The sequence below is a fragment of the Asterias amurensis genome, chromosome 3 (genome assembly GCF_032118995.1).
Source record: "Asterias amurensis chromosome 3, ASM3211899v1".
Lineage (NCBI taxonomy): Eukaryota > Metazoa > Echinodermata > Asteroidea > Forcipulatida > Asteriidae > Asterias > Asterias amurensis.
In genome coordinates, this window is record NC_092650.1 from 17,056,089 (window position 1) to 17,078,046 (window position 21,958).

The 21,958-nt window shown below is 39.6% G+C and overlaps 1 protein-coding gene across 1 annotated transcript in view; it reads right to left on the reverse strand.

Annotated features, from left to right (window-relative positions):
* Window positions 1-21,958, reverse strand: part of LOC139934823 (GDP-mannose 4,6 dehydratase-like) — a 94,415-nt gene that overhangs the window by 19,630 nt on the left and 52,827 nt on the right. The gene's annotated exons all lie outside the window — the stretch shown is intronic.

Here is a 21,958-nt window from a genome sequence, read left to right on the forward strand (position 1 = left end):
GTCATGAGAGCGTCCCCTCTTGAACGGTTTGTACCAGGTATGAACTCTGTAAACGTCCTTAGCGGTGCGGATTATAAAAAGAAAAATCGCGGAAAACGCTTTGTGTGCAATTCGTTTAAAAAGGTGCGTCATTGACCCTGGACAAGAGGTGAAATGTTGATTGGACCTCCAGTTACCTTTTGGCTGAAAGAAGTTTGTTCAAAACACTGAACAACTAATTAGCTGTCAATTTTGACTTTACACCCATGATAAACAAATAACAGCCGGTGGCACTCCATGTTTGATTTCTATGGGCTTAGTCTTATTCTCACTGTTCCTAGATTTGCAACAGAAACACGAAAAAGGAAACTTGTACACATCGGAATCATTAGACAGGCAGCTTGATAATCTAAATAAATAAAACAAATTTAAATAAACAGGAAACGCCTTGAACTTATATATTTTTACTGAGTTGTTCTTTCTTTTACAGGAACTAAATTAGCCAGGAACTAAATTAGCCAGGAAATTATCCCTTATACGCACCATTTATTTAAGTGATAAATTGATCACAAAATTCACATTATTTTGTTACTTTTGCATGAAAACAGGCCATTGACATTCTGAAAAGTGTTTGCCCACTTTTCTGAAGAGATTTAAACCAATCGAGTCGCTAGCGACCAGCCAGCGCATGAATGAGTATCTTTATTTATTGAGAAAGAAAACACGAAAAATATAATCTACAGTATAAAGAAATTCTTCTAAGTGAACTATCAAGCAGTGATTCCAACCAACAAATATTTGTCTTTTGATGTGATCATGGGCTCACTCCAAATAGAACCAGACATCCCCTTCTCTAATTGCAAACACAAACCTGAAACAGTCTAGCAAACAAAGCGTCGCAGAGTTTGTTTGTTAAGTCTTTTCTCTAAGGTATTATCAAATAAATATTTCACATGAGATCAGTTGAGATGTCGTTTGCCTGTAAAATGCAAAGGTAGGCAGCTGCATCGCCTGTTAATTAACCCTCAAGACTCGAAATGAGGGAGGGAGTTGTGAGGTATAGACAAGATGCTTGCACCAGGAGAGTCTACACGCCTCGGGACAAGAGCATTTAAAAAAAAAAAAGGGAAGCGGCAGTCTTTGACGTGGCTTTCTTCCTTTTTCTCTTTCAGATGGATAACATACCAGCAAGTGACGAAAACAACAAACAACATGGTATTAACAATTGCGGCTATAACCCCCAACACAACCCCACCCCTATGGCTTCCTATTGTTGGAGCGGATCACTGGCTGAGGGGGCGAGACTCGCATCCCTCCAATAAGCCACATCAAACAAGACTCCGGACCCAGTAGTGACATGGATAGGGTTTATTTGTGTCTTAGCCTTGTCTATCTGCTAAGCCTACCCTCTTTGATTTCAAACAATCGAGACAAGAGACCAGGCTCAAAACTGTGAACAACAACAGATTAGAGGCACAATCAAGGATTGTCACTATAACTTGTTCCGATGAGAAGAAAAAAACGGATTCTTTTAAACTGAATTAGCCACTGCAGACGAACCCCCTCAGACCATGTTTTATAAAATAAAAAAAAGGGAGGGAAGGAGGGACAGAGGAAACACTAGTTGCCATCTTGTTACTCTTTTTGTTGTTGTGGTGTTTAGGGGTTTTCCAAAGAACAAAGTAACTGGCTTCTGAAGGCCCCTTCTTTATGTGTTTGCCTGAAGCGACACCGTCCCCGAACAAATCTCCTTTTTAAGTTTGGAGAAACAAAAAAAGGTGGCGGGCAATTTGGGATTCTTGGGGATTTCGGTCCTGTGTAGTCTGTAATTGGCCGGTATCTCCCGGGGCACAGACAGAGAGCAGCTAATTATCTTGTAGTACAACCCCAAATGTCCGCTTACTTATTGTCCTGTCCCCCGCTCCCCCCTCATATCCAATGTTCTTACATGCAGAAACTCAAGGTTAGCTCCGCCCATTACCAAGTTAACTTAAGTTTAGGACAGGTGTACCTGTACATAATGAGGTAGTGAGTTTTAGGGCTTGGTTTTTAATGGTAAGTGGACTTCAGAAGAAGTGAAGAACACAGAGAAAGTAAAAGACGTCTTGTAAAACTAAAACAAGGCGGTTCTTGAAGCTAAACCCATGCCTCGAAAAAAAAACACAGCACCAACATTACTTGCTATATGTTGTGCCCTGTGCTTTTGCCACGGTGCCCTCTGCAAGGTGCCAACACAAACTCACATTTACCTCCTAGAAGTGCCCCTTACATGTACGAGTGAATTGCTGTCGCCCCTTCAAGAGCAAATTTTAAAACCAGCTGACCATTTTTTATTTATTTGTGATTTTTAATGATTTTTTTTATGTTGTAAACGGATTTTCATTTTGCGTTTTTTCTTTCTTTCTTTTTTTCTTTTTTTCTCTTTTTTTTTTTGCTTTCTCTTTCTTTTTCTTATTTTCCCCTTTTTTTTTTTTTTTTTGTTTTTTGTTTTGTTGGCCAACAACAAACAGTTTTGGCCACGGGGTTGTTTTGCTCCATTTCCATCTTCTGATCCTTAGCCCCCTTAATCGTTGGGAAATATTGAACATTTCCCAGTCAGGCGTCCCAATCAAGGTGAATGGGTGGGTAAAAAAAACTCAGTTATCTTGAGGCAGGGTTTTATGCAAATCTCCGCGTCACAATAGCCCCCACGAACGTCGTCGGCAATGGCCAGTCACCGCATTCAATCTGGGTTTTGTGGTTAAATCGATGCTAATACTTCCGTCTTCCGTGTACAAATTATAAAACCAACCTACTGTACAACGGGCCAAGAGAGAAAAGACCAAAAGAAAAGAAAACAAAATCCCACGACCGATTGATGGTGTACAACAAAACTTCAACTGAAAAGTAATTTTAAATGGATTGGATTGAATAAGTAATACTGATATATTGGTGTATTGGATGAATTTGACAGCTGGGAGTAGCTTGATAGGCAGAAGTGAAACGGTGTAAGCCTGGGGGAATCCAGTTTCTTGAACCCAAGAGGGCGCTAGCATTATTGAGTGGTCCACACAAAACCTTGGGGTGGTAGAGAGAGGGGGGGTCAGTAACTGCCCTGAAATGACCAGTGCACAATTGTAGGCGGTCGACCGGTTCGGCCGGCCGGCCAACGTGTAACGGTCACACTGCCAACTGCATGCGGCGTCAGTGCCTGCCAATTGAAAATTAATCACAGCACAATGCTCCTGCATCCAGGGACATTACTTTATCAAGACGGTCTCCGTCGGGAAACATGATTGACAGGACCGACTCAAAACGTGGGCTCTATTGTGTCGTTGGCACGCAGTAACTCTCACTGCTAGGCCCTGCACTGTGTGTGTGGAGGTACACTGCCCAGGTCCATATGCCTGAGTAGATTCAACACAATGAAGCGTAGACACCTGGTCGTGCAGGCCCTCTGCATACGAGCTTTAGACATCTAAACACGTCACAGAAAACTTTTTTCCTTTTTTTTTTTTTTATGTGTGTGTGCCAGCCGTGATAGACAGGCCTTTCCGGCTATACTAACCGGCGGGCGAAAAACCGACTTTGGTCTGATTAAACGCTGCTCCAAACGTCAATGTCATGGTTTTGCAATATCCTTCTTCATTGTGCGGCTTGGCGGGCATGCAGAGAAGGGAAGAATCGGATTTAAATGACCCAAGGTCACTGTGTAGACAGTAGTCTGAGAATTTTCCCACAGAGCTAGCCGGGGCAGTGGCTATAACGAGGAAGAACGATGGGAGAGAAATATTATGGCAAGCCGACTCCGAAATGAAACAGGGCATGGCTTCCCTGCCTCGTCAACGTCAAATAATCGGGAGAATGACTTTTCAAAACCCAAATCTGGTACTGAGTATATAATAAATAAGAAATAAACGCTAGTGACAATAGTGGAACACACTTTCTGGCCACGTATTATAAACTGTAGCTACTAAAAGAACTCATCTCTTTCATCCCTTCAAATACTGGAAGAATAACACAAAATGCAATTAATACCAAATGGCTTGGGACAAAAAGTACACCAGGCCTAAACTTTGGCGTACGGCGTGTTTTATCGCCCCCACAATTTGATTGTAGGATTACCAGTGGGTAAATCGAAAGGGATCTGTTCTAATCTACGAAAGCTGCAATTTGTTGATTGTCGAGGGCACTCTCTCTCCCAAACAGGGCACTCTCTCTCTCAAACAGGCAACCCAAAAAATAAATTATGTTTCCTGTCCCACTTCCAGTTGCGACTCCCAGCAATAAAAAACACAACAAAACTAAAAAACAGCACCAGAGAGAGTCTGTCATCAGTATCACACGGGGACTTAAGGAAATCCCCATCACCAATGAAAACACTGACCAATTATAGTCCTGCCGTGTCTGTATACACAACCAGCACGGGCGAGACAGGACACCAGTCCCCAAATCCACCACGCCAACAAGCCCCAGTCAATGGGTGCTGAATAAATAACATTGTATGTGTTGGCCCATTAGTGTCATGACTTAGGATGAGACCACTAAATCAACTGTCATATTTAATCACCGCGAAAAAAGCAAATATGTTCATATAATTAAATCTGAGTTATGTATACAAGCTTAAAATAGATGTAACAAGCAGGACACTCATTGAACCTAACCAGTATACTTGTGTACTAAACAAGACCTTACTCATGCATCTGGTATACAACTGGGCTTCTAAACAGTTTGGTACAAATAGATATATTCTGCACACACAAAAACTTTGATGTTGTTCAAAACAAGCAGAACGAAAGACATGTACTCTCGCCGGGGAAGGCAGCTTCCAAAACAAATGAAGCAAAAATTACAAAGAGGGCGGACAAATGCAGCATTGTTTCTTTCTGAAATAAACCATATTTTCTGTGTAAGCACAAAGACATTTACTAGGATAAATGCTAAGTGAAAATGGGTTCTTTGCTGCATTATACTCTGAAATTAGTTTACATGTTATCTTCTATTTTGAGGTCGATAGAAAATATTCACAGAAGTCATTCAAAATTCGCACTTCAGTAACTAATTTCTCTTTAAAAGAGATGGATGGTATTCAGCGCTTAAACTCCTCAAACTCATTGATGTGAAGAATTATCTGACATAGTCTCTGCTTTAAAAGCTACTTGCAAGACTTAATTTTTTCCAAAAGCGAGACCATGAAATCTATCAACTTAGCAGGTTGATTAAGCCAATCACAGTCCAGACTGACAATTAAAACAATCTGACATCCCATCTTGACACTGCTCCTTTGGTTACCAGATATTGACCACGAGATGCCATCGTATTTACAGTCGACTATTGGGTAAAAATGAACTCCCTAACTCCCGAGTTGTTGACCAGCGACGGTTTCTTTGCTCTTTCTTTCTCCCCTCGGTTTGTCGGAGGCCAAAGACCTCGCAACTTGGGGTCACCTGCACTAACTCCCAGACAAACTAGGTCATGTGACCTCCCAGTCCTCCCTATATCATCTCATCGTCATCTTCCTTAGACCCCCCCCCCCCTCTCTCCTTCAAACCCTCCCATCGATGAGCACTACGGACCCGGCACCCAAGGGCCAACAGATGTTGACAGTCAAAATAAAAAGCATTTTACTCCCGTTGTGACACGACTTGGGAGGCGGAGAGTAGCGCGAGTCCACCTGACATGTGTTGAGCAAGGGGGCCTGGCCCCTCGCTCAAGAGACCCAGGGATAGAGAGGGGGTCGAGGCAAACGGGAAATAAGAAATGGACAACAAATATCAGCAAAATGGGCTTTGGATTGAGTTGGAGGGAAAATATTTGAGGAGAGCGGGGTAAACATGAGGCGGTGATGATGGTTTTTTTATTTTTTTTGAGCGGAGTGGAGAGGTAGGAGAGGCTGGTCGGTGGAGGAGGTGGTTCGGGGACTGGGACGGTGGCGTAGGACTTGGAGTGATTGCAAAATTACAACTGCTGGAAAATTTATTATAAAAATGGCTGCCAACTCAAACTGTGCTTCCTCCAATAAGAACTTGTGATTTTGTCTAAGTTGTGATGAGTTGGAAGTGATACCAGTTTCTTAGTTGATGGACGGTTTATCTTGTGTCAAACAAGAGTATAAAGAAGAAAACAATTTAAACCAAAGTGTTTCTGGTTCAGGCTCTTTACTGGTTTCCTTTGGAGGTGTGTGTGGTGTGTACTGCCTTTTGTGTTTTACAAAGATACTTGGTTTCAATCCATTTTTACAATAACAATAATAATTTGTGCCGCTCACATTTTTTTTATAGAAACTGTCAAAACTCTTTCCTTAAATGTGCTTTAAAAATATTAACACAAGAGTTCAAGTAGAACCTTCCAAACACATTCAAGCAAATTTAAAACATTTTGTTGTGAAAACCCACACCGATTATTACAGCAACAAACAAACAAGCAAAACCTCAACTTCATAAGAGTGCACACTAAGTACAGTATAAAAATTTCCATAAGCTCTCCCACAGAATAAACGAAATTACTCCACAGTTTATTCAAACTTCAATGATTCAATATAAAGGATTCCATTCTGACAAAGTTTTTGTTTGTTTGGGGCGGAGGAACGTAAGCCACGGCTAAGGTCAGGGTCGATTTTATATATGCACACCTTTTGTGGTCCGTTACGCTCACCTCAAGCCAATCAAAGCCTCATAGATTTTTGTTTCTTCCCCTGATGTGGGGGCTCAGTCAGCCAGAAAACAATCCTCTTATAGGGAGCTTTTGTTGAACGGCAATGGCCGTGCCAATTTTTACGGGGGACCAAAGTGTCGCCCGCATCTTTTCAGGATGTGAGTGTTCAATGGTCAGGAAATCTTTTTTGAGTTTTCTTACTAAAAAAAAAAGAGGCTCGCAGTTGGATGTACTTTTGAATGCCAGAAGATTGTCTCTGATTTCTGGCACAAGTCACTGCATTTTGAAAAAAAAAATCCTAACTTGATTTCAGTTTGCACGAAAAGATCAAACAAATTTATTTACTTTTCTTTTTAATAATGAAAAAAAAAAAAACGGGAAAAAAACAGTGGCCTTTTTAAAAGATTTCTTACGGTAGGGTAAAACTTTTGACCAAAAAGTTCTCAACTGTATACAGGAAACAATTTTTGTCGAGGATCGCTGCAATTTTTTTATTGGATCTTAAAAGATATTTGTCTCGCTTATTTCTCTTGAATCTATAGACAAACAAATCAACTAAAAGAGTTCATTTGCCTTAAAAATAACTGTATGATTTAGAGCTTTAAAGGCAGTGGACACTATTGGTAATTACTCAAAATAATTATCAGCATAAAACCTTAATTGGTTACGAGTAATGGGGAGAGGTTGATAGTATAAAACACTGTGAGAAACGGCTCCCTCTGAAATGACTTAGTTTTCGAGATGCAGTAACTTTCCACAAATTTTATTTTGAGACCTCAGAATTGGATTTTGAAGTCTCGAAATCAAGCATCTGAAAGCAGCCATTTTGTGTGGCAAGGGTGTTGCAACTTAGAAGACCAATTGAGCTCAAATTTTTATAGGTTTTTCATTTCTTGCTTATGTTGAGATACATCAAGTGAGAAGACTGGTCTTTGAAAATTACCAATAATGTCCAGTGGCGTCAAACGGTGGTAAATAATTTCAAAAACATTGACTAATAATGTTTGCAAGTGGCAATGGTCTACATACAGAATTCTGCGGTTAGCAGATCCATGAACTTGGACCTTGATCTGCTACTTTACGCATTATATTCAATTCATGCTAAAATGTTCATGATTTTCCCTAATCTACCAAACAGGCCTTATTGCTAGTGGAGCTGCCTTAAAAGCAGAAATTATTGCTTGAAGATTTTCTGCTACGAAAAATATAGCAGCGTACCTAAGTCACAGATGATATATGCAGGTATGAAATTTGGCCCTTGGGAAAATGGAGGGAAATTACATTGTGGAAAATAATATTGGCTGGCCTTCATGTGCATAGTTATAACCCTAAGGTAGACTTTTCAGTCAATTTAATAACATTTTTGCAGACTGATCTTTCTGACGAGCAAATAAAAACTGAAATCAGATTAAATAAGGAAGAATATCATGCAGGCTGTGACATGGTATCTTGGCCGGTAACTTTATGCAGGTAAGCAAACCTTTGATGTGTGTACACATAGGCCACCTCTTAGGCTTAAGCCGCTCTATGAGATTGGGCCCCAGTCACAGTGGAAATCGTTTAGCGGATAGATGGTCCATAACTTAACATGCTTTATATCAAACAAGTGGCTGACGCACAAAACCTTCTTCTTAAATTAGAACCACCACCCGCCGTAAATCCAAACTGACAAACCTGTTTATTTTTAAAATGGCCACTTGAAAAAGACAAAACCAACTAATCTGTGATGTTTGAAAATAAGCTAATCAAAATAATGGGAAGATATAGATACACAGCGTTAAGTGTTCCCATAACACTGGGCGGTGGAAGGGGGGGGGGATGTGTGAGGAAAAAACGTCAGCTGAGCAAGCCAATGTAATCCTATATAAATCTAAAAACATGTGGCAGTTCATTCAATCAACCTAATGGGGCGACGTTTAACTGCCCTAAAAAATAACCACCACTTCCAGTCCAAGGAGTTAAACAAATCTCTTTGAAAATTCTTGTCGTCGGCCTCGAAAACTCGACACATCAGTGGTAAAAAAAATACATAGAATTGGATCACTGGGGAGGCATACCAGTTACATCGATGTAAACAAATAGTCATGGCCTGAATAGCGGGGTTATGTAAATAATTATGCCGAGCCCTTATATGTTATTGTTATGGAGAGAGAGAATACCACTGCTCTCTGTGTGTGTGTGTGTAGAGAAACAAAACAAGCCATGGTCACTGGCAATGGGGTTGGACAGAAAGCGTCACATGAGGGCGCTGTTCTACTTGAGTGGTCTATTGAGAGACCACTGACTATCCTATGGTCCAATGTACATCAAGCACTGCCTGTATGCCAATTTAACCACACAGGGTGTGACATGCATTTAATGTATTTGTGCTCAAATAAGTGTGCACTACCAAAATGCTGCCCTAAACCTTCTACATTTCGTTTTCAACATCTTGATGGTCACACAAGAATTGAGGGAAAGTTTTGTTAATTTGTACACAGAATAAAATATTGAATGATGTATGTACTTTGGAAGACAGAGTACACACTACACAATGTATGTAGTTATCAGGGAATACAAATCATTAAAGTTGATCTGAAACCTCACTGATTAGACAACGGTCATTAATCTCATTAGCAATTGCCAAGAAAAATACTCCATCTGAAAAATATGTACAATTGTCAAAGTCAAGGAAAATGGTATTTTGGGGATCTCACAGATCACAGATTAGCTTATTTTGATCCCTTCATGCAATTTTATGAAGTCCAGTATGAACACTAACAGAATCACTGACAAAACGTTTTACAATTTAATTTCTGCACTCGGAAGAAAACAAAAAATGAACCTATATGACACACACATCATTTGAAGTAGATTTTTTCGCTTAAAGACACTGGACACTATTGGTAATTGTCAAAGACCAGTCTTTCACTTGGTGTATCTCAACATATGCATAAAATAACAAACCTGTGAAAATTTGAGCTCAATTGGTCGTCGAAGTTGCGAGATGATAACAAAAAAAAAAAAAACACCCTTGTCACACAAAGATATGTGCTTTTAGATGGTTGATTTAGAGACCTCAAATTGGAAATCTGAAGTCTCAAAAATCAAATTCGTGGAAAATTACTTCTTTCTCAAAAACTGTGTCACTTCAGAGGGAGCTGTTTCCCTGTCAACCTCTCTCCATTACTCTTAGAAAGGTTTTATGTTAATAATTATTTTGAGTAATTACCAATAGTGTCCACTGCCTTTAACACTCATGCAGAAATCATCATCTATCATCACCATTCCTTCTTTTCAAAAACAAATGTTTACAAAGAGTATCAACTAGAGCAATCCAATCACCTTGCCATTCCCATAAATAAACATAAATAAACAAATAAGCAAGTCTCCTAAACTGTCCCAATCAACCTTCCATCTGGAGCCACTCCCCTACCCTAAAGTCATCCCACCCTTACATGGTCCTCCCACCCATACATGGTCCCCCTACGCCCCAAGAGAACAAAACAAACAAAAATCAACAAACACCATTTTTTCAACCGAGCCAAACAAGGAATTCTACATATGGAAATTCTACCAGGAACTCTCCTATAAATGGCGGCTTGTTTTCCCATCCGCAGCTAACCTGCCATTTCCAGGCCAAAGCAAGCATTGTCTACGCCCTACAAAACAGAGACCATCGGGTACCGCCAAAAAAACTATTAAAAAAACGTAGGTCCAAGCATGCGTGCATAATGCACAGCCTTTACTCCTAATGGCAGACTCAGAGGCCAATGTCTATGGTCTAAAGCATGGTGCCAGCGTAGACTTCCGTCTGAACATGGATTTAATGGACCAGATTTTCTGCCTAGATGGGCACCGACAAAAATTGCGGGGGCTCGTGGTGAAAGGGTGGTTGCACAAAATTTAGAGCAAACACAATACCTTGGAATATTGTTACCCAACAACTTCATGTCTTTAGCGCCCATAGTGCATTTAGGTGCGTCCGTGTACTACAATTGTACGACTTAAAGACACTGGACTCTATTGGTAATTGTCAGAGACCAGTCTTCTCACTGGGAATATCTCAACATACAAGTAGGCATAAAATAACAAACCTGTAAACATGTTAGCTCAATTGGTCGGCGAAGTTGCGGGATAATAACAAAAGGAAAAACACCCTTGTCACACGTCCTTTCAGATGCTTGATTTCGAGACCTCAAACTCTTATTCTGAGGTCTCAAAATCAAGTTAAAATATTTAGTGAGAAATTACTTCTTTCTCAAAAACTACATTACTTCAGAGGGAGCTGTTTCTCACAATGTTTTATACTATCATCCTCTCCCCATTACTCGTTACCAAGAAAGGTTTTATGCTGATAATTATTTTCAGTATTTACCAATAGTGTCCAGTGCCTTTAATGTTGTCAATATCATTTCAACATTCCAATTTCAGTCAAACAATTCCTGCCAACATTGTTCAAACCAGGTGCTCATGAAATGGCCATCATTAAAATAAAAAAAATGCTAGCCATATTTTGACAATAAGTCTCTACACCATGCAATTGATCAAAACTATCTTTTGAAAATAAAAATCTGAGAGTTTTTAAAACAAGGCAACGTCCGTCTTTCAAAGCACAATGGAATATGCTGTTTAGGGAGAGTGGTACTTTCAAAAGCTCTTTGTGTTAAGTAAGATTTGTACCTTCACCTACATGTACATGTTTGTTAAAGGGCCAAGTTCATGTACAGTTGTAGATTGAACAATTTAGGTAGGCAGAAATTTCTCACCAAATTTACATTGTTGGCAAATTAAACAAAGTCAAGACATACAAAATAGCAAGGGTAAAGCCAGGAGGAACCTGAAAATAAACAACATCTCAAAATGGCTAAAGAAATTTACACATTGAAAATGATTCAAGATCATTACAATGGTTACAGTGTTTTCACTTAAAGATACTATGTCAGATTTTTGGCCGATTTGACTCCAAAATTTTGATTTAAAATTCAATAGGTATTTTGGGGGTCAAGAAAGTTACAAGCTTTCATTTGAGCCATTGCTTGAAAATGTCCGCCAATTATTAGTAGCAGTGAAATAAAGTGCTCAACATTAGTTTTTCTCGGGATTCTGACAATAAATCACATGACCAATTCTTATGTGTTTTTTAAGAAACGTTTTAAATTTGTTTTTAAGGTTCCTGACCATTAAAAGTAAAAGTTAAACTTTTTTCCGTTAGAGCGGGCTATACTCTTTGAAATACCATTAAAAAAAAATATCAATTTTTTAATGTTTGGGGCCAAAAATCTGACAAAGCATCTTTAACAGTGGTCTGCTGGCCAATTATAGATTCACAATTCTACTAAAACTATTTGGTACATCCAATGGCCAATAACAGGATGAATCAGGTTGGGATTGTAAACCCAACACACAGGAAAGGATTTCGGTCTGAGGTGGGATTCAAACCAGGGTCCGCAGAGGTGAAAGGGAGGGGGAAAACACACTGAGTCAACCTGATACCCTGCCTGGCATACTCACCCAAGGAGGTTTTTTTTTTTTTTTCTTTTTCTTTTTTCAAATAGGTCCAGCTGGCTTACATGTAGTGTAGGCTGTTCACTGACAAAATGCAGTCCAACCCTCCCTGAATGTTGTTTAAATCGCTAAACCTCCAAAATCATCCTTTTACATCGCGAGCTAACAGGGTCGGCCATTTTATGGTGTCACAATTTTGACTCCCGGGCTGGCCGACCGTGTGTCATCGCGACGTATAAGGAAAACCGTGCAATTTCGAATGATACTTGTGTGGATCACTATACTTTTAAACTATCTATCTTACCATTTATGCATTGCATAACAAACGGTTTCAAAGGCTTTTCAAGGACCAACTCGACCCATCCAAGGCAACGTGTTTCTTTAACCCTTTGAATCAATGAATCTATGAACCAACCATTAGACTAATCTCCACCATCACACTAAACTACCATCCTCAAAATTAACCACTGATTCTTTCTTAAACAGCGGACCGAACTGGTTACAGGGGTAATGAGTCAACTCTTGTCCAACCAACACACTACTCCCAGCACCGTCTACTACAGTACCGAAACCCCTGCGGTCCATCACCTGTAGTGTCAGGGTGTGCGTCAAGGGGGTGCATCAAGGGGTTGCCCCGGGGGCATTCGGTCCTGTCCACTAGTGCCCCAGGGTGAATCCACCTGCCTTTCTCATGGCCATCTCTCCAGGGGGACAAAACCCTGGGATCGGTAGAGGACAAAGGGAGAGCAAGGCTAACACAAGGGCTGGGATCTGGAGGGGGTGCTCTGGCAGCTAGGAACGGCAGGGCACACACCACTACAGTCATCCTACTCATCAAGCGAGTTCATTGCCCTCTGGTTTGTTCATGCCGGGGCGGCCGGTCGGGCAAGATGAGGTTTGTTACCGGGGTTTGCTTTTGGAAACAAAAGAGACAAAAATGTCACTCTGCGGTCGGTCGGCGTGATGGGGGTAAAACCGGCAAACACACCGCGACAGCTTCAGGAGAAGAGATTCTTAAGTGCAATTTTGTTTCCACTAGACCTGCTGCTATGAAATCAAAATGATTTTTTTTTTTTTTTTTTTTTTCGAAATAAAAAGCTTTTCATTAGCCAGCACTTGGTGATGTAAGATGATACTTGGGGTGGTCATAGAACTTTCAATGTGCTTTGGAATGACCTTATACCATGGAAGGCCAATTACAGAGATTTCAAATATTCAAAAGAGTTAGTCAAACAAATTTTGCAGTTAATCCGCTCCTTTTAAGAACACCCATCTTAGCATAATAATCAAGGTATCTCAAGGCCCTTGAATAAACTGATAAAATTTTAAAAACAGCTTTTATTTTGTTTTTATTTTATTATATAACCAGCATTTAAGGGTTTTACATGGTGCTGTGGTGCATTGAGCAACCTCTTCATGAAACAGTGGGGCAATCACAGAGTTGTATATAAGAACTAGAGGGCGCACTGGCCTATATACGCAGCCCAGCCATTTTCTAAGTTGTCAAAACAGCATCTCACAGAGTGTGTACGCGGCCATTTTGTAAGTTAACAAAACACATCGCGTAGCGTTCAATAAACTCAAACTCCAACGTGTACTTCATATTCAACTTGCTTACAAACCGGCGCGCGTGTCTCCTTGTGGTCCCGTTGCGTTTGTGCAAGTAGCATCACCAGTGCGCCCTCTAGTTCTTATATAACTGTTTTTATCAAGGAAGAAATTTCATGCTAAGCAAATTTTGGTGCTTACATGTTTTATAAAAATGGGTCCTGCGCTTTGAGTCCAGTGCTCTGTCACGGTAGGCCATTATTTAAAACAAATCACAGCACATCTGCAGAAACTTTTGGTGACAATTCAAAACACCAGCAACAAAGACTTTACCTCAAATTTCCAAAACTGAAAGGACTTTGCTCTTTTACTCTTCCTCGTCACTTTTAAATTGTGATTTTTAAATTTCCACAAAGTTTTCCGCCCTGTCATTCAACATGTTCAAGAAAGCATCTTCACATCCACCATCATCCCAAATGAATGTATCATGTATCACAGACAACTTTCTCTATAACAAGAACACTGCGACAGCAAAACAAAGAGACATGGACCAGAAATGAGACGTGGGACTTCTCAAAACCTCAAAGTTCATCGAAGTAAACCTCAAGCGTAAAAGCTCCGATTTGGCTTCTGATTTTTGTTCTGAAACACTTTTCCTGCTACAGAGAAAGCTCGCATTTTGGTGATGTGACTTCACTGATTAGTCATGGTGTCACACATGTACAGATTTCATGTAATCAATCCCAATTCAAGACACCATTTAACTCCCAAGCGTCAACCTCCAGGCTTTTCATTAACGACTTCTAACTTCTACTGACTACATCTTAACTTTTCTTCAAACCTCCAACCTCCCCCGTTCAGGGACTTACTACGGGGTTACCAACCAACAAGAAAGGGTTCCCAGGTGGGTTACCGGTTATAGATCTTGGCCCCAATTAAAGCTCATTAGCGCCTGATACCAACCCCGCGCAGGTCATAAAAACAGTCAACTCCCTATCACAACGAGTCAAGGAATCAGACTTCTCTAGTGTGGGGGACGGAAAATCTAGGCCATGAAATTAATTGTAGCTTGGCTAATCCCCACAGCTCTCCGAGAAAAACAGCCAGAGGGCTCGCTCCCTGGATGAAGTGTCGAGCTAGAAGCTGAAATGGCGGGTTTTCTTTTTCGTCTTAACTAAGAAATCCCACCCTTTTTTTTCCCTCCCTGGTGGCTGGACTTCACAGTCACATTTTGCGTTGCATTTTTTTTTTTTTTTTTTTTTTCGTGATCGGAGGTTCTTCATGACACTTCCCCACTAAGTTTTCCTGGGTCGTCCAATGCCGTTTAGATCTGATTACGGCGTTAGCGGTCGGCTCGGGTGTAACGGATACATCCCTATTTGGGAGGGATGCAGAGACATTCCAATGGGGTAACCAATTGCTTGTTTAAATCCTTCTGGCCGCCACCTGCTGCTGGAGCAGCCAAAGTCCCTGGCAGCGGTGTCAATCTTATATACAAAAAAAACCATCAGGTCACGATTTTGTGTTTTCCTTCAAGACATTTCTCTCTCCGATCAAGGGGACAGAAATCGGACATAGATTAAGCGGGCTAAATATCCCAATGCAGACTTAGATGGTATCGGTTACGCTTCCCCCTGCTGAGCCGGATTGGAATGATCGTTAATTGAATCGTGGCCATAAATATTGACAGTTTCAGTGTCAAGCTGTCATTGGTCCATTAACATCGGCTACGAATGACCTTAGAAATAGTCTTGAATCCAAACATCAAATTTTAGTCATATTTCAAATCACGTCCCAAAACAACAACCATATCCGAGTGTCAATATAACAAAATACATTCACTATGAATGAAGACTCTGCCCCCATAACATTTGAAAATATGTCCTTTTTTATGAAAAATGTAGCCTTTGACAGAGTTTTGTTTAAAAAAAATGTACATCCATTAACCTGAACTTCAGCTATTCTTCAACATTACAAGTAGGGTCAAAGATTGGTAACCAACTACTCAAAAAAAAAAATTTACTTAAAAACTTACTTTGTCTGTCCTTATAAGCAAAACAGTTTCAGGTGGGATATAAAGCCGCAAGTAATGTTTTGAATTGTTGTGTGTTATACAATGTAGGTCTACTGTGTAACGCATGTTTTAACCTCAAAAATGTACACCAACTTGGGGATAGAAAACAGGGTTTAAATTTTTTTTTTTTTTTACGGTTAAAAAGCAATTTGATGACACAGTCAATTTGTTGAAAAAAACAAACATTTTGTTGATGAAAAGAGACTTTGTTTAAAAAAAATGTAAATATCCTTTCGAGTTGTCGATATAAAAAAAAACTTCAATTACCAATTGAAATTAACACCAGCCTCCCAACCCCATCCCCAGAAACAAAGACAAACCTACCGTTCGTAGTATCTTTGTCTTAAATATGGAACATCTTTAACACTTTTTTGATAAACAACCATTTTTGTTGCATGAAAAGAGACTTTGTTAAATTCCTTTCTTGGAGTTGCCTCTCAAAAACCAACTTTCAATTCCAGTTGAAATGTATACCACCCCAACGTAAACCCAACCTATTGTATTCCTAACATCTCTTAAAAATGTGGAACAAAACTAACTGTTCAGTTTTGTAAAACGGCCATGGCTTTGCCAGTTGGGAGGGAATCAATATTAGAGTCATTTGCTCTTAACAATACCGGGGACGTTTCCCCGTTGTATTACCGTAGACAGGTGGCCGCACTGCGATACCGTTTATCTCAGCCAAGCAGAGACGAAATTGACAGAGAGAGGAAAGAATACTGGGACGACGACGACCGGGGAGAAGAAATTTGCTCAAAATTAAATCACAACAAGCCAACTCAGCCACGGTTAACCATGCGAGAACGGCCGTTATCGTCCCATCCCATCACAATTGGCAGATCCATCTGGAAAAATTATGCATGTTAAAAAAAAAAAAATTGTTTGTATCCGCTATTAAAGAAAACACTGAAAACAATATAGTACGCCTAATCAATACCAGATTTTTTTTGTTTTGTACTAATTTGATATTTTGTATTATTAGTTTTTTTCTCTTTCCGGAACGTAAATGACAAAATTGGGAGCAAGTTTTTTTTTATTGTCAATATGCAGAACTGAAACAGCTGGTATGAAAGCCTCATGACCCTGAGCAGTGGAAAACAATGGAGGAAATAGATACCCAATGGATAGAATAGAGGAGGGGGGGGGGAAACCAAAGGAAGAAAAAAAAAGACAAAAACAAATTAAATGAGCTTTTAAAATTGTGTTCATTTGGCATTTGGGATGCACAACCAGTGTAGTGCTCGGCTGCGGCAGAGATATTGACGTCCAGTTGCAGATTGCAGTTTGCGAGCAGGAAATTAAAAAAAGGTTGTTCCGTTTGGGTTTTTGTTTTTATGTTGGGAAGGGGTTGGTAAAAAAATGCATAAAGATCAAAGGGATGGTACCATTTCTTAATTACAGCCCTGCTGTTTCAAGTATTGTACTACCAAGTAGAATGTCGGGTCTGATACACTGTTGCAGTTTTAATAAAGGGAATACATTTTTGCTCAAGTTATAGGGCCTTAAATAAAAATAAAAATAAAATTAAACAAAATTGTTTAAAATACATAATCTTTTAATCGAAAACATTTCAAAAGGGAACACAGGCATTGACCAGCATGAACAGAGCAGAGAGGCAAGTTGTGAATATTATATTTAGTTTTAATACGGCACTGTTGAGCAGACCGGTACCATCGCTATTAATTTACTACCAAAATCATTCCAGGTCTACACTGTACTTAAAAGGCTTTTTTGATAGATTGTTTTAATCATGAATGCTCTGAATTCTATCAGACACAAAATCAAACAATTTTTCTCCATTTATTCTCTCTCCATTTATAGAAATTGCATAAATGCATAATTGCAGTTTCTCGCTGTTAACATCTTTACTACAATTTTCCCCTCCATTTTCAGTTTAGTTTTTTTTTTTTTTTTTTTATTCTTCTTTTTGTGTGTGCATGGACAATACAAAGGCTGGAATTCTGAAACCCAACTGTCAATCATCTGAAAGAAAAACACAGCAGCATGAATGGATGAAGTGGTGCGCAATGAGACAGGATGACGTCCGAGAGAAACGAGGGAGTGCGAGTGAGAGTGAGAGAGAGGGGGAGAGAGTCAACCCGAGCCAACAACCCAACGACAGGGCCACAACCCCAAGCCAGCGCCAGTCAAATTCTGTTGGTCTATAAAAGAGGGTTGCTACACACCATAGGCTGTGGGAAACACAGTCGTAACTACTACCCATTGTTGAAGCCCCCGTCAACAACATATAACACAACCACGAGAGAAAAAAAGAAAAGCAAAAAAAAAAACACCACACAACAGCATAATGCCGGCCTAATGTTACCCCTTAAGACAAGAAAAACAATATCACCGGGCAAGTGTTTGCTGATTTTTCACGGCTATTTGAAAAAAAAAAGCGCCCGCCAAATGACGGGCATTATACTTACGACACTTGCCCTAAAGGCCAAAACAAAATCCACTATGACTAGCTTTTCACAAATTGATTTCCTGTCAACTTTTATACAAGTTTAAGGGCATTGTTGTGCAATGTTGTTCTGATTTGAAACGACACGGCGAACAGAGCTTGACATTCATAAGAACTTCTCAACCTCAATGTTTACAACCAACAGCTCTCCGCCGATGTGTGTAAAATGTCAAGTACAAATAACACCCCGAGGGCGGCTAGTAGTTTTTCTGCATTTTTTTATTTATTCCCCTGGAAAGAACGTCCCAAAAAACAAACAAACAATGACTTGAACAAAAAAGAGGACAGAATGAAAAGCGACATTTATGCACCTTCCCACTGAAACGCAAGTATTGTATAAATCGACTAAGTTGATTCCAAAATGTCAGAAATCTTTTCATAAGAAAAAATTCAGGCCAAAAATAAACTTATTTTTAATGAAAAATGAGATGGTATATTTCAATATATGAATGGCCGTGATACTACCAAAAGCCTAGAACAACCCTAGCAACAAGTCTACTCCCCCCCCCCACCCTCTTAGCATATAAAATGAGTCAACACTCCTGACCAAAAGCCGGCCCAAACTTGTACGAAAGACGAGTTATTAACGCCGGGGCCATGATAAGATCTCAGCAAACAAATTGTGCCTGTCATTTTCACGATGTGCCATCTCGTTCCCGTGATACCAGAGTCCCGTTTGGAACCCTAGCGGGAATAGTCTGGCATAGATTTTCAAATAATAAAACGAAAAGAAGAAGAAAAGAAAATGCCAGTTTGGGTATAAAATGCACTTTACTATTAAAAAATACCAATTATGAGTTGGGAGAGAGGGGAGGGGGGAAAACGGGTAAGTACGAGACTTCAGAAAATGCGGAGAATCGTTAATACAGTGGTTCGTAATCTAACTCTGCGCAAACACTCCCGTGTTTACTTATTGTCGTACTCTCAATTCACCAATGAAGTGACTGTTACCGATAAATACGGTAAATGTGTGTTCCCGTGCAATCATTGTTATTTCCGAGCAAACGTTGATACGACGACAAGAACAAAATCATACTAATAATGTATTTTGAACCTTTTGGTGTTTTTTTTCCTTTGTTGGTGGGAAAAACCAACACAGATCAATCTGGGTGCATGTGTTTGTACAGAGGAAAGTGTTGTCCTGATGTTAATTTTATTTTTGACGTTTTGCGTGCGTTTCAAATTTTTGTTGAATATTATAAGAAGAGAATAATTTTATTAGTTGCTTGACAGATGACGGCAATTTGAAAATTTATACCAGTTTCAAAAATGACTGGTTTGTTGACCGGTAAAAATAAGGAAGTCTCTTTCTTTTCCTTCCTTTGTTAATGTTTGTTTAAAAAAAAAAAAAATCAAATTTATCAATAATGAATAGCTTTACTATATAATGTAACACTAGAAACAAAGTCATGCCTCAAATGAACCAGACATTTGAGTTTTCAACATCAGTAATTTTCAATGGTTTTTCCTTGCAACAACTTTTACTTTGCAGTTTATATCAGGAATTTAGATTTTTACCTTGTAGACCCCCCCCCCACCTCTTTTCAAAATGTTTCTACTTGTTTTTAGTTAAAGGCAGTGAACACTTTTGGTAGTTACTCGAAATAATTGTTAGCATAAAACCTCACTTGGTGACGAGTAATGGGGAGAGATTGATAATATAAAATGTTGTGAAAAACATCTCCCTCTGATATGACGTAGTTTTTGAGAAAGAATAATTTTCAACAAATTTGATTTTGAGACCTCAGATTTAGAATTTGAGGTCTCAAAATCAAGCATCTGAAAGCACACAAATTGTTTTTTCTTTCATTACTATCTCGTAACTTCGACGAGTAAAGCTCTAATTTTCACATGCATATGTTGAGATAAATCAAGTGAGAAGACTGTTCTTTGACAATTACCAAGAATGTCCACTGTCTTTAAATTTAGTGTTTTTGTAAAATGATCTTCTTTTTTTCAAATTGGGTGTACTGGCCCGATACGCTAGATTTGAGGAAAGGTTGTTGAATGTGTCTCCAATCTGCAAACTTTCAGAGAGGTTTTTTCACTCTCCACTTTACGCATTCTCACCTAAGATCTTAAACCACTAACACTCAGGAAGGCAGCCTGTTTGGATACAGTGCATTGAGAATTGTTCCAAACGAGCATTTTAACAAATCTTTAAGATTCTCCTGGCAATTTCCTATAAACAACCTTATATCACGCCATTGTAGTCGGGATTTATTAAGAAGTTTAACGGCAAAACGCCAAGAACGACTTTTGACTTGCGAGGCGGATCTCTCACGGGACACGCCAAACCCTAATAAAGATCCAGCACTATAATCCGGCATTAAACGAGCGTTTTACCCTCCCATTCTGCACATCGTTTCAAATTAATCCCGCCTCCCACAAAAAAGCTTAGCGCTAATTGAACGAGCTTTGGAATTTTAAAAGACCCGCAGGGGGAACTGACTCTTGCAGTGATATTTTCTTCTGAACCTGAGGGTAAAATCAAATGATCCAGGACATTTGCTGATTCTTTACACCCTTTTTTTTTTTTTCGTGGCTCGGACGTAGACTAATGAAATTGTAATCAACTGGGAGATGCTTGGAGACGAAGACTTCTCTCATCCTGCCCCATCCTTGGGAATAAGCGGGTACTGTCCGTGGCGAGACGGAATACTGCCATGTCAATGTCCGACGCTTTGCAGTCGGGGGAAAACCTTTTTTTCTTTTTCTTTTTTTTAATAACCATAAAGGCAACAAGAACTGCAAAGAAGTGACGGGCAACTGGAGACACACAATCGCAAAAATCACAACACTGCTAAATCGGAGGTGGCAACTTGGTTCAAGACATTTATAAGGGAGGCCTTAGAGAGGCTCTGCCGAGGCAGTGGATACTGTAAATGGGAAGTAACAGTCACTTCTTGACATGTGTTGCCTATACACCTCTTGTCAACTGAACGCTATCGTCAATCCTTCACATTTTTTGGTATCAAATGAGCAGTAAAGTGCATTTTCCTTTTTCAATCTTTTCGGAAAGTATTAAAAGGAACACGTTGCCTTGGATCGGACGAGTTGGTCTATAAAAAGCGTTTTGTAACCGTTTTCTATAAAATGCATATGATTTGAACGATGTTGTAAAAGTAGAATACAATGATCCACACAAACATGCCTCGAAATTACATGGTTTTCCTTTTACTGTGCGAACTAACACGGTCGGCCATTTATGGCAGTCAAAAATTTGACTCCCATAAATGCCATAAATGGCCGACCGTGTTAGTCGACGAGGTAAAAGGAAAACCGTGCAATTTCGAGGCATGTTTGTGTTGATCATTGTATTCTACTTTTACAACATCTTTCTACCCATGTGTATTTTATGACAAACGCTTTTCAAAGACCAACTCGACCAATCCAAGGCAACGGTTCCTTTAACTTAAAATCTTATACATGTAAAATGTCCCCAACCAGGGCCCAATATCATGAGAGCTGTTTAACCACAAAAAGGGTTAGCTTGTAAGCACAACAAAATTATGCTTACAAGAATAAGGTTACCAGCCTGTACCAGCCATATAATATGTTCAATTTGTGACTGGTATCCCTGCTCATTTCTGCTTAAGAGGCTCTATGTAATTGGACCCATGCTTCAGGAGTCATTGCGGAACTTTGCACAACAGCACAATTTTTTTTCTTTGAAAATAGCTACTTCTACGTAAACATAAATTGCAAAGTTTCAAAAAATTTCACAATATTTTGTGTCGATTTTGTAGGGTGTCGTGGCCAAGCAGATA